At 45.0% G+C, this 13,959-nt stretch overlaps 1 protein-coding gene across 1 annotated transcript in view; it reads left to right on the top strand.

The window, feature by feature from the left end:
• The first annotated feature begins 9,081 nt into the window (after positions 1-9,081).
• Positions 9,082-13,959, top strand: part of ELK3 (ETS transcription factor ELK3) — an 84,839-nt gene continuing 79,961 nt past the window's right edge. Inside the window, exon 1 of the mRNA XM_029601561.1 lies at positions 9,082-9,549. The gene's annotated coding sequence lies outside the window, so the exon portion shown is untranslated. The remainder of the gene's footprint in view (positions 9,550-13,959) is intronic.

The raw sequence follows: 13,959 nt of genomic DNA, 5'->3' as shown, positions 1-13,959 counted from the left end.
TGACGCCAATTTCAGTTAAGCGTTGTAGGAGAATTGAGTGGCTGATGGTATCAAAAGCGGAGGAGATGTCAAGGAAGGCGAGAATAAAGGATTGCCCTTTGTCAAATCCTTTAAGAATATGGTCTGACAGGGAAAGTAGAAGTGTCTCAGTGCTGTGGGATTTCCGGAAACCGTATTGAGCAGGTGCAAGGATACGGTTAACTTCGAGGTATTCTGAGAGTTGTTTGTTGACAGTTTTTTCGAGGAGTTTGGAGATGAAGGGGAGATTAGAGATGGGGCGGTAGTTGGAGAGGTCAGAGGGGTCAAGTTTAGGTTTTTTTAGGATAGGTTTGACGATTGCCTGTTTAAGGGGAACAGGTACTTGCCCCGAGTTGATGGACAGATTAATGATGTTTGTTAAGGGTTTAGCGATAAGGTTAGGCATGGAAAGTAGATGTTTGGTAGGGATTGTGTCCGAGGGATGGGAAGAGGGCTTGGCTTTCTTGATGAATGATTCTATTTCAAGTACTGAGGTGCAGTCTAATGAGGAGAGAAGTTTAGTGTTGTTACTAGTGATGGTGTGGTTGAGGTTATGATTGGAGAGGCTGAGGGGAGTGGTAGGTGTAGTATAGAAGGTGGACAGCAATTTGTCTATTTTGGTTTGGAAGAACGTGGCAAGTTCTTCACATTTGGATGTGGCTACTTCATCTGGAATGTCGGGAGCTGCTGGCTTGGTGAGTGAAGCTACGTAATCAAAAAGTACTCTAGGGTTGAATTGGAATTGATGTATTTTATTAGCGAAAAAGTCGCGTTTTGTCTTGTTGATTTTTTCGCTGTACAGATGTAAGGAGGACTTAAATTGGGCAAGGTGTGTAGGAGAGGGATCGTTACGCCAGATCTTTCAGATTTTCGAAGGCATTGTTTTAGGTTCTTTAATTCTTGGGAATACCAAGGTTTCCTTTTTTCATTGTGTAGAGGAGAGATGAGTTTTGATTGCAAGGGGCAGATAGTGTTGGCTATATTAAGGAAGGCGGTACGGGCTTGTCCCGGCCCGACGCAGATAACATGGGCTTGAGCAGCTGTGAGTAAGGGATAGGATTAGCAAAGGCAGGTGGGGGTGGGGGAAAAAAGGGGAGTTAGGTAACCAATAGCAGCATCAGCAATTTGAATGCTGTTATGCTATTGGTCAGTAGTTAAACAATAGGCTGGAGCAGAGCTCAGAACGGCAGTTGGGAATTCAACAGCAAGCAGAGGGCAGGTTTTTGCTTTGCTGCGCTGGGGATTTTCCAACTGTCATTTGTGCGGTTTCGCTGTCTTTTAGTTAGTTATTTAGCAAAATGAAGAGAGCCAAAAACAAACCGGAGGTGGCTGCAGTGGGTGGAATTTCATCCCGTTCCTCAGCGAGGTCGTCAGGGGTTGGCAGGTGACGGTCTCTACAGATCTGCAGGCCTCATTTGGTGAGTGGCTTCGTCTTCACTAACTGACGTTCCCCCCCCCCCCCCCCTAATTCCCCTTTGCCCTGCTGCCCCGCCTCCCCCACTGATTCAGGTGTAAGCGGCCCAGAACCTGCTGTTCCCCCCCCCCCCCCCCCCCGGCAAAGCCCTGCCCTTAGGAGACAGCCTCGTGTCAGAGTTCCTGCTGCTTACGGTTTCCACAACCTTGTACTTGTTTTTTCTCCTCAGCCAGCTCGTGCAACATTTTGTGAGAGAGGCAGTCAGCGCTGAGGTCACTGGGAAAGAATTATTGGTTTCGGGTTACAGAGTGATTTACATTTAAATGTGAATCCGATAAAGGCTAAGAAACATAAGGAGCGTGCCTGCTCTAGTGGCAGTGGAGCCCCCTTTCTCTAGCCAGTGACTGCCTGCTATGTCTCCTGTTATGATGGGATATTCTTTTAAGGGCAGTGTTTTACGGGAGCTGCTGGAACGGGCAAGCAGTGGAGTAAGGGGCGAGTTAGTGGATTCTTCCCAGAGCAAGTTCCCAGCAGGGGATGGTGAATGTGGTGGCAGACTTCCCAGTCGGCCAGTTGCCCCTTCGGTGCCCGTCGGTGCTAGGCCAAGGCTACAGCTGCATTTATTGTCAATATTTTAGGTCTCATGGCTAAAGCAGGATTTGTTAATTTTCAGCAGGTGTGGTGGGTGAGGGGAAAGGTGCAGAAGGTATAGGAGGTTGGCCCTCAGATTTAGGAGCATCTTTAGGCAATCAGATTTATCCTCAGGATGTTGGAATAAAAGGGCGGCCCCTTGTGGGCAAGCAAAACGGGGCCCCTTTACAAAAGATCCCTTTACATTCAGGGGCGCTAAAGGGGGATTTGGTGGCGGGGGAGGGGGAGGATTGTTGCGGATACAGGTGGTTTTGCAGATGAAGCCGATGATTCGGTGCCTGGACCTTCCAGTCGTGAGGCCTGGAGGGAGTTGGATACGGCAGCGCATGCCTTTACTGCTCAGGGCGATCAGGAAGGACTGAAGAGGAATGTTGCGGACGACAGGAGTGGCTTGGCATCGGGAACACACGGCAGCAGTGTTTGGGAGCTGAGCAAGGTAAGACTTCCAAAGGTAGTGCTCGGGAGGGTAAGAAAGATAATAAGAGGAGAAAGAGGGCTCATTCTAGTAGTAGTTTAAGCTCTTCTTCGTTTTCCTCGAGTACTAGCGACACGGGGCCAGGTCAGCATACGGCTTTATCTGTAGGGCCATAGTATGATACGGGTCCTCCGGCTTTAGCTTCTTTAATGGAGCTTTGGGAGGAGGTCCTATCCGGTTAGTTACAAGGCTTAAAAAAAAAAAAAAAAATTCTGTTAATATTTTGATTGTAGAGGGAAGAAAAGGGGGAGGAAAACATCCATAAGTCTAACAGGCAGAATAAGAAAGGTAGTGCGGGCCCAAAAATGTCTAAGAATATAGTCTATTGGGTAAAGGGGTTTTTTGCGTTTAGTAAGTGTTGGTAGTCATTTTGATCCTACTCAGTACGGAGCACGTCTGTCCTCCGCTGATAGTATTCTAGGAGCCTTTAAGGATTATGAGGGTTGGGCATGGCCCAATTATGCTGAAAAGTTCTGGGATAAAATGGCTGGGAACAAATTTGTCATGGGGTTCTCAGGACATTCATTTATGGTTAACTCAGATGACCAACAATGGAACCAATTTAGTAAAGTGGGACAGGGAGTGCTGGCTTTAGTGCTAGTTCCGGTACTTTATCCTCCAGTATTGGTACGAATACTTCCTTTTGTGGTCCTGGAACTGTTCGCAAAATCGAGTCTGGTACGAACAGTAAGGGACGCGAATCTGACATCTGTTGGAGGTTTAATAAGCTCACTTGCCTGTTCCCCGAAGGTAACTCCAGGTACGCATGTGCCACTTGCGGGGGGGTGGGGCGCATTCGGCTGTCAAAGGTTAGCAAGGTCAAGGTGCTAATGTTATCAAAAGCGCTAAGTGAATCTCCATGGTAGAGCAAGGCTGACTCTCCCATAGTTTATTGCAGCTTTAGTGGAAGGTTCGAAATCGTATCCCAACAGAGATGCTGTTGCTATGTTGTCTGGGGCTTTAGATGCGACTTCCATATCCGTTAAGAAGGTCCCGGGGTAGGGAGAGGGCTGAGAATTCTAAATCTGTTTATCGGATGGCTGAGGGCGCACGAGATAAAATACAGGTGGAACTTCAGTGTGGAAGAGTAGCCGGGTCATTTCCTTGTAAACATTTTGAGCATAGGCTTCTCACCATTAGCAGTGATTAAAAAAAAAAAAAAAAAATGCCGGGAAAATTTAAGTTAATTTTTAATTTGTCACACCCTGAGAGATCTTCAGTTAATGATTTCATCCCTAAACAAGTGAGTCGCAGTCAAGTATGCATCATTCGATTAAGCCATAGACTTGGTCCGTAAGGCGGGTCCTGGGGGTCTTGGTTAGCCAAAGCTGATATTGAATCAGCTTTTCGGTTATTATTAATTGGTGTGTATTTTAGGGGCAAGCGGTGTGCAGCGCAGTGGCCAGGGCTATGGGTTTCAGATGTTTTAGTATTGAATATAACTTTCTTGGAGCTTTTTCCTATCCTCGTTGCCTTAACTATATGGGGCAAGGAGTGGTCTAACAAGAAAGTAGTTTGGTGGTGTGACAATATGTGCGTGGTCCAAGTGGTTCATAAGCAAGCAGCAAAGTGTCTGAGAGTTTTGCTTTGTTGGGAGTAATGATATATTATGTTTAAAATTGCATGTAACATATGGCAGGACATGTCCCGGGGAATTTGAATATGATTGCTGATGCTCTTTCGCGTTTTAAATGGGATGTCTTTGGGCCGAAGCTCCTCATGCCAGTGGGTTGGGAGAGAGCATGCCGGAACACCTTTGGCATCTTTGCACGTAGTAACGCGGAATTTGATCAGACAATCCCTGGCTCCTGCTATATGGAGCTCTTACTTAGCAATGGGGGAGAAGATGAAAGAGCGGTGGTGTTGTTAAAGCGTATGGTTATATGTATTTGTTGCATTGGTGGCGGTAAGCCCGAGCCCAAATATTGTTGATTTATTGTATTGTTAAAAGGTATGCAAAAGGAGGGGGGGTGAGTCTTGTGCAGTGCGGGGGGGCTGCTGCACGGGATGGCCAATGAGCAAAAAGGGGGCCGATGCTCAGAGGCGATATCCCTGACCCACGCTCGGACGAGGTGGGGTTATAGGTCTAGAGGATACAGGTGGAGCTCTACCACTGGGATGCGGTGGGGGGCCAGTTAAGAAGGATGTTACAAGGCGGGGGGGGTCATGTTTTAGCTTGTTATAAAGTTATGGGGCTCGGGTCTGGTGTAAATAAACTGCGGCCTTTATTTGACCAAATAAAGGTGTTTGTCTTTTTTCAGTGAAGCAAGGAAAAAGGGGAATGTGTTTGGGGAGGGGGGGGGGGGTAAAAGGAAAGCGAATCTTGCCTCTACCAGTTATTGGTTTGGGGTTGGAAGTGGGGCACTATTCGGCACCTTCATTTAGGAGGGGCACAGCAACTACAGCCGCGGAATTGGGGTGGTCGGCCCGGAGAATTCAAGCGCTGGGACAATGGAAGTCGGAGGTTTATCGTAGTTATGTAAGAAAATAGCTTTTCTTGGAAGATGAGAAGACGATGTTCTGCATGAAAATAATTGAAAAAATTTGTTTTGCAGACATAAAAAGGGGGAGTGGATCCGTGAATGAGCTTGGTCGTGGGCCATTCTTTTGCATCGGGCTCTGCGAAGGGCGGAGGAGAGGCCTTATGGTGAACACCCGGATCTGAATCATACAGAATGGATTGTTCGCTGGTTTGGCAATGGGGGAATGCGTCGGGGGAATCTGCTTATCTTTCTCCAGAATAGAATGCTAAGATGGGGAATCCCGGAGATTGTTATCGATTATCTGGGGGGGTAATGATTTTGGTAACGTAACACGTCGCGAATTAGCAGCGATCATACGCAAAGATTTGGCTACCATACTGAATTACCTGCATAATACTAAAATTGGCGGGTCTAATATTATAGTTCGTATCACACACTACACGGAGCCTTTATGGCGAAAGGGTTTTGGAAAATGAATTGAATAGGCAAGTTGGTAAATGGGTAGTTCAACACGGTGGTTTTTTGGGTTCGCCACACAGGGTCATGGGTAACCTTAGGTGGTTTTTTCTTGGGAGATGGGGTGCATCTTTCTGACGTGGGCATTGATTTATTTAATAATGCTTTGGAGAAAGTTTTCAAGCAGCAGCTTTTAGGTTAAGTGGCCGCAGTGGGGGAACAAAGGCAAATATTTTGCCTTTGTTTGTGGCGGAAAAACCCGAGCCATATGTTTAATGTATTATTTGGAATTGTAAAGGACATTGGAGGGGGGGGGGAAATGCTCGTGTAGTTTGGGGCTGCTACACGGGAAGGCCTAAAGAGCAAGAGGGGGCCGATGCTCAGGCCGCATGCTTACCCTCGCTGGTGCCATGGCGGGGTGAGTGATGGGGGGGTGCCTAAAGGCGGCGGGGGGGGGGGGAAATGCTCGTGTAGTTTGGGGCTGCTACACGGGAAGGCCTAAAGAGCAAGAGGGGGCCGATGCTCAGGCCGCAGGCTTACCCTCGCTGGTGCCATGGCGGGGTGAGTGATGGGGGGGGTACCTAAAGTCGGCTTACCATTGAGACGCGGTGGTAAGCGAAAGAGGGGCATGGGGGCGGTGGAGGTTTGGGGGAATTAACTTTGGAATTTTGTATAATTTGCTGGCTCGGGTTATGTTTTAATAAACTGCGGCCATTATTTAATGCCACATTGTTGTTATGTGCATTTTGTTCAGGGAGAGAGGGGCAAGTATGTGTATGTATGCACGAACAGCTAGTATCAAGTCCCTATGTTAAGGAAGGCGGTACGGGCTTGTCCCGGCCCGACGCAGATAACATGGGCTTGAGCAGCTGTGAGTAAGGGATAGGATTAGCAAAGGCAGGTGGGGGTGGGGGAAAAAAGGGGAGTTAGGTAACCAATAGCAGCATCAGCAATTTGAATGCTGTTATGCTATTGGTCAGTAGTTAAACAATAGGCTGGAGCAGAGCTCAGAACGGCAGTTGGGAATTCAACAGCAAGCAGAGGGCAGGTTTTTGCTTCCCTCCCTCCCTCCCGAAATTTTATATTGCTGTTAATCATCTTATGAGTGTTTGTATTATATATGTCGCAGTGGAGGCGGAAAAACCCGAGCCATATGTTTAATGTATTATTTGGAATTGTAAAGGACATTGGAGGGGGGGGGGAAATGCTCGTGTAGTTTGGGGCTGCTACACGGGAAGGCCTAAAGAGCAAGAGGGGGCCGATGCTCAGGCCGCATGCTTACCCTCGCTGGTGCCATGGCGGGGTGAGTGATGGGGGGGTGCCTAAAGTCGGCGGGGGGGGGGGAAATGCTCGTGTAGTTTGGGGCTGCTACACGGGAAGGCCTAAAGAGCAAGAGGGGGCCGATGCTCAGGCCGCAGGCTTACCCTCGCTGGTGCCATGGCGGGGTGAGTGATGGGGGGGGGTACCTAAAGTCGGCTTACCATTGAGACGCGGTGGTAAGCGAAAGAGGGGCATGGGGGCGGTGGAGGTTTGGGGGAATTAACTTTGGAATTTTGTATAATTTGCTGGCTCGGGTTATGTTTTAATAAACTGCGGCCATTATTTAATGCCACATTGTTGTTATGTGCATTTTGTTCAGGGAGAGAGGGGCAAGTATGTGTATGTATGCACGAACAGCTAGTATCAAGTCCCTATGTTATTGGTAATATCGTGCCAGGAAGCGAGTGCTGTGTCTGCATTGGTGAGATCTAGTTGGTCGAGTTTGTTAGAGATAGCTGAGATGAGGTCATCTCTAGTGCAGTTTTTCCTGTAGTGGATAGTTTTGTTAGTGTTATTATGTCGGGAGGGTGTCTTGTATGAGAGAGAGGCTTCGATGAGGTAGTGGTCTGACCAGGGAATAGGTGTGTGGGAGGGGGGGTCAACCTGAATGAGAGCATTAGTGAAGAGGAGGTCAAGGGTGTGACCCGCCTTGTGAGTGGGGAAGTGGATGGTCTGTCTGTATCCTAGTGCGTTCAGTGAATCTAGGAATGCGTCACAAGTGGGGGAACGGGGAGAAATGTCGACGTGGAGATTAAAATCTCCTAGAATGATTGCTGGTGTGTCAATGGATAAGTTCTTTGCAATGTATTCTATGAGGGTTGAAGGGTTACTGTGGAGGGTTCCTGGGGGGGGCATAGATAAGACATATTTGCAGAGTGGGAGATTTGAAAAGGCCTATTTCAATTTTTGGGGGGGAGGGGATAGGGTAGAGAATCATGTTAAATTTTTTCTTTATGGCTAAGAGTAAACCTCCTCCTTTCTTTTTTGGTCTGGGGATAGTGAAGATATCATATGTTTTGGATGGTAACTGGTTTATGAGCACGGAATCGGAATCCTTAAGCCAGGTCTCTGTTATAGCACAGATGTCTGGGTCTTGGTCTGTAAGGAGGTCAGTGAGTAGAGGGATTTTTTTGTTTAATGATTGTGCATTAAGGCACAATCATTAAACAAAAAAGCAAGGTTACTTATGCGGTAGGTGCTTGTCATTTTTTCGGGAAGTGTTTTAGAATAGGTTATCCCAAATTAGAGTAGAAATGCCATCAGTTTAGGAATTCTGATAGTTTTGTATCTCTTTTTATATGACTTTTTGAGATGATGTAAGCATATCCTTTTGTTTCTACCTTCACTCAAACCGTTTACTTATGATAAAGTAATTTACACTAAGCAGGATGTCTACAAGAGCAATTTCATTCCATTTTTTTTTGAAGCATGCATCTGTTATAAACAAAAATTGTGACTACATTAATCTATGCACAGCATTGGTTTCTATTTATGGTTCTCTTTGATGGTAGAGCCGCATCGTATGTGCAGTTGGCGAAGAGACTTGATGAGGATGCTGAGAGTGTGGACAAAGGAACACATCTCCAAAATGCTTGGAGGATCAGGTGTGTGCAGGTAAGTATGCTTCTTGCGGTGCCACGGATTTTATTCCCGTAAATTAAGATAGCAAGATTAGCAGCGCTTTGTGGCCATGGAATGAGTGCAGGGAAGGAGCAGCAGTGAGGCTGAGGAGTTCCTCTAGTACTACATACTAACAGCAGGTTCTCCTGGGTTGCACCAAAAGCTTGTAGTGAGTATTCTCTGGGCAGAGAGCTGGAAGGGACCCAAGTTCTGGAGAGAGATTGTCGTCCAGTCCTGGGTTTTGTACATTCATTATTATTATTTTCTTTTTATTAGATTTATAAATTGCATATACAATGTAAGTTCCATGCTCTGTCCCACTGCGTTCTGTTTTTTTCTGAGTGCTCCCACTTGTAATCAGCATGGTAGTTGCTAATACCAGGGGTGTAAAAAATGCCAGGACTGCCTGAAGTTTCCCCTCCTGAAACTGGGTCACTTGGCGAGGCTGCATGGATCACAATAGTGATTCATATTTGCTCTTTGGGGCTTGCAGTTCTTGAAAGAGCAACTTTGGATTTTGGGAGGGGTAGTAAACCAATGCCACACTACAGGCAGAGGCGAAAGGCACCACAGGGTGAGTGCAATTGGCTGTGGCCAACACAGCCACCTCGAGCTGTTATGTGAAAGCTGTTGTTGGGCCGAGAGGGGGTCTGAGCTCCTCCCCACAGGAAGAGGTGCAGAGCAGACAGATGAAGCTGCTGGGGCTCCTTCGGAGTGTATGTGTGCATGGTTACGGATTCCATTTTACTATGTGTGTGTGTGTCTTATATTACAAGCCATCAGCGGCCAGAGAGAGCGAGCAGGAGGAAAAGCCTGTTTACACAGACTGCAAACCGCCTGGGGAATAATGCAGGAAAGGAAGTGAGCCGGCTTTCTGTCTGACTGCTCCAACTTCCTGCTCTCACACACACCACCAGCAAAAAAAAAAAAAAAAAAAAAAGAAAGAAAGAAAGAAAAAAAAAGAAAAAAATCAGGATCTCATTACAAGAGAAACAGAAACGTTTGCAGACGGCTGTCAGCATGGAAAACGAGGGGATTTTACCTGTTTAATTTCTAGCATTCACAAAGAAGAAGAAACTTTGGTTTTAAAAAAGAGTGCATCAGACGCCTGGGTATGTAGAAGGTGTATCGTCTGTATTTCAAAGCGACTGAGTTTTGTGTTCTGTTGGCAAAGGGCAGGCTTGTGAATTCTGTTGTGTTCAGTGCTGGAGCGGGTGATCTCTGAGGCTACGGGGCAAGGTGGGGGTTGGGGTGGGGGGTTCCCTGTATATTTTCAGGGGACGGGATTTTATATCATAAGGGTTAAGAAAGGATACATTATTATTATTTTTTTTTAAAGGGCTGCATGTCCCGATTTGGGAGCTAAGACTAAAAGTTTTGACATTCCGAATATGCCAAGTTCGCTAGAGACAGGGCTAAGAAAAAGAGCATTAAAATACCTTCGCATGGGAGCGTGGCGTGTCAGCTAGGGGACTAACTGCAAAAGCCATGCGAGCGGATCATTAGCATCTCTCTCTCTCGGAAGCTTTTAACACTTTATCTCCAGGCCGATCTGGGGGGTTTTGTTGTATTTTATGGTCTTTCAGCGGCCTTGAAGTTGCACCGTACTTACGGTAGCTTAGATGGGAGCACTCAGCCAACAATCCCGTTTTAAAAACCACGATTAGTAGATGTGATGTTTTTATTTTTATTTTAAATGTCTTGTTATCAGAACAGAAAACATAGGATGAACATTTGTTTAGTTAAGAAAAAAAAACCCCTATTAAGTATATATAAAAAAAACTTTCCAAGTTGCACAGGATCTTTGTATTCTTTTCTTTTTTTTTTTGTATTTTTGAAGCACTGTTTGCAGACTTTCTAGCTCGTCTGGAAACAGCAGGACTAATTGCCATGCGCTTCCGGTTTGAAACTGGCAGCAGACAACATCTTGAATATGAGTCATTGGAGCAACACAAAGAGAGTCTGTGGTTTCCTCCTTCTCAGGTTTATGTATGTGTGCCTGTACCGTTTCCCCTTTGTAGTCTTCGGATTTTTATTATTTTTTTTTTGTAATTCTGATTTCTGTTTTTTTCCCAGGCCATTTATTTTACAGTAGCAGCCAGAAAAATAAAAACAAGGAAAATGGAGAGTTGTTTTTTTTGGATCTAGGGTGTTTTATTTTTAAAGCTTCTAAAGTATCTGTTGCTGCAGGGGGAAAAAGTTCCCCAAATTTTCCACTGACTGCAGGAAGAGAGCGCGTTTAGTCATGGCTAAGTAATGTCTGCACACACCAAGTAATCTCATTAGGCGTTTCCGTTCCCTTAGCACAGGAGAGTTTTGTGCAGCTCTTAGAGCCGAAGTTGAAAGGGAAATGACTTTATGCCTTTATTTACTTATATTTTCTATATCTGCTGCTCCTGCACTGTACCGGTAGTATGAGATCTTCGCATGATGATTCCCCTCCCCCCCCCTACCTTGCTCATCTCAACTTGCTCCTTTCTTTTAAATCTCTGACCCTGTCCGCAACCGGAAATAAACATCAACTTTAGATTCTTGGAAACAAAGATTAAGGAAAAAGTGCAGTGGCAGGGAATAGTTGAAGACTTCCATGGTGGAGTAGTTTATGTCAATCTAGTTTTTTGGGTTTTTTTTTTTTTAATGTGAACTTCATTAAAGTTACAAGGATCTCACACTCTAGGGTCAACAACCAGATTGATTTCTTTTCTTTTTCAGAATCACCAAATTATTTACATTAACCATAAAATCTGAGCCAATGTTTATGAGTAGGTCTCATCTATACTCATTATGGATGGCGTGGAAGTCAGACCTGCTTGACCCCCATGAAAGTTCTCACTTCTGTAGATGAGGTTAATTAAGTTCACAGTAAAAGCTGGAATGTCTTATAGTGCTATTCAATAGGAAACATAAAATATTCCCTCCTGTTTTTGTGTCTATGGGGAAAAATTGTTTAGTAGAACTGCCATGTATTCAGCAGTGCTCTCTTCTTCCTCCATCTCAGTTTTTTGGTCAGAATAGGTTGTATAGGTTTGAGCTTAAAACATCATGTTCCATTCCATAAAACTTGTTTTGTACTATTTGCTTTCCAACTCCAGGCTCAAGGCAAATTACAAATTTATGTATTGTTGGTGAATCCCACAATAATGACAGCAGAAAAGGACCAAATGGTTCATCCCGTTTCCCCAGCAAGCTTCTTATGGTAGTAGTATCAGCTATGCCATGCTGGTTACGCCCATGTTTCTCTCAAGGATAGTCCCTGCCCAAGAGAACCTATAATCTTAGGTGCCTATTTACTAAGCATTTTTCTCATAGACACAAAATAGGAGAAAACCTTTAGTAAATTAACCTCTAAATTTATACCTGAGGCACTAGAGAGTAGAGTGACTTGTCCAAGGCTGCAAAGAGCATTAGTGGTAGAAGTGGGATTTGAACCTTGCATTCCCCGATTCTCAGCCCATTGCGCCTACCCCCTGGGCTACTCTTCCATACCTTCCCATACACTTTCAGACGAGGATACTAAACTAAAAATTGTGTAAGGAATGAGAAAGGCTGACTGCGAGGGCAAATGTAGGAAAAATATGTTGTGCTTGACCCTGCTGACAATATGATGGACAGAAAACAAGTTATTCAGTATATGGGAGACTCTAGTATGAGTTCCCATAAAAGCAAAAAGACATGGACTGCAGTCATGGGAGAGCAATGGAATTCTTTTATTTCATCTGTCCTGATGGTTTAAGTCAGGTGTTTCCAAAGCCATGTTGCTCTCTAAGGAATTCTTTCATATGCATATTTTTGGATCATCTCACCAGAGAGGCAACCTGAGTGGTAACATCCATCATCTTCCTCCATAGCTTTTACTGTTGGCCACGCACCCACAGAAAGGCCTAGTACGTACCTGACCCCTCAGACTGTGCAGTATAGACTTGTGATGGCTCTATTTGAAATGCCACTGTATCATGTCATATTTGGTCACCAGTTTTTCCTTTCCCCCTTTTTTGTAGAGATTGCATGGGCTTTGGTGATTGAAGGCCAAGCGGCCTTTCCATGCTACAGTACTGGTCTTACCCAGCTAGCAGGGTTTACTGGCAATCAGTGGGGCTTGCACCAAACTCTCCTCTGCAGCTGCCTCACCTCTGTCTGATATGTTACTTAAAGCTGATACAGTCAACCAAAATGCTGACTGTGTTGAAATACATCCATGCTAGCAGTGTAGCACTATTTATTTATTTATTTATTTATTTAAAATATTTATATCCTGCACCCTCCAAAGCTCAGCACTAAAAAAAACAGCACTGCTCTGAGGAGAAAATAGTAAAGAGTCATGTGCTTCCAGTTTGAAACTGGCAGCAGACATCTTAAAAAAAAAAAAAAGAGTCACAGGAACACATGAGAATCCAGCACAGAAACATGTCTCGCTCTGATTGGACGTTGCTCTAGCCAACAGTGGGCATCCAATCAGAAAGCCAAAATTTACAAGCAGGTCTGTGATAGGCAGAAGTAGTGGTACATAAGAAACATCATGGCACCAGAGTTAGGCCTAAAATGCAGTTCCATAATAAGCAGTGCATAAAGCACGGTGGTAGCCATGTTAGTCCAGTTAAATATACAGAAATAAAAATCAACAAATAAAAAAAATAGATAAGGTGATATCGTTTTCTTGACTATTGTTTGAGAGGTAACACTCCCTTAGATCCAAACAGATGAGCAGGTCAGAATAAGAGATGGCACTGCTAGGATATGCCACGTGAATCATAGATTACATTACAGTGGGAGGTAACTATGGGCTGGAGGGGCCTTGATTTCTTAGACTGTTAAAAGATGACAGAAGAGCAGTAGAATTAAATGCTCCCCACCACCCCATATATCTCTATTTTTATTATTGTCATTTGTATAACACTTTACAAAGACACCTAAGCGACAGTCCTTGCTCCTCAGAGCTTACAATCTAGTCAAGACAGATAGACAGACAGAAAACAAATAGAAAGATTTGAATTATAACAGTGAAGCCATAATTGAGAAGAACTAAGCCAGGTGGGCTGTAGGCGGGTTTAATTGAAGAGGGAGCACCTTCAATTGAGTAAATCTGCAAAGGGAGAGGCCTCTTAGAGTGGGACTCAAGTCCTTCCTGAAATGTTTTATTTAATTGGTTAAAGCTTCAGGAATCGACCCTCTGTGCCACTAGCAATCTGTATAGAAAAGCAGCAGTAGGTTGGGTGAGGAGCCGGAGGGTTGGAAGCCACTAACATGCCAGAGAGTAAGGCGCCTTCTGCAGACGTTTTTGCCTATATCTTGCCTTATTAAATGCTTTCATAAGAGTCTGGGAGCATTGGCACCCAGAAATGGTTAAAGTCAAGAAGGCAATGTGAAGGAGAAGTTGAGGCTTAAATTCTAAAGGTGACCTTAAAGAGGTCAGTTCTTAGGCTGGACCTGAATCGGGCAAGATTCAAATCCAGCATGCGCTGTGCTCCCTAAGTCAGTTCTGAAGAGTTGGCTAATTTTAACTTCAAATGCCTTGCGATGTGAAT

This window comes from Rhinatrema bivittatum, chromosome 4 (assembly GCF_901001135.1).
Source record: "Rhinatrema bivittatum chromosome 4, aRhiBiv1.1, whole genome shotgun sequence".
Classification (NCBI taxonomy): Eukaryota; Metazoa; Chordata; class Amphibia; order Gymnophiona; family Rhinatrematidae; genus Rhinatrema; species Rhinatrema bivittatum.
The sequence above is the reverse complement of the archived record's forward strand: the minus strand, read 5'-3'. Positions and strand labels throughout refer to the sequence as shown.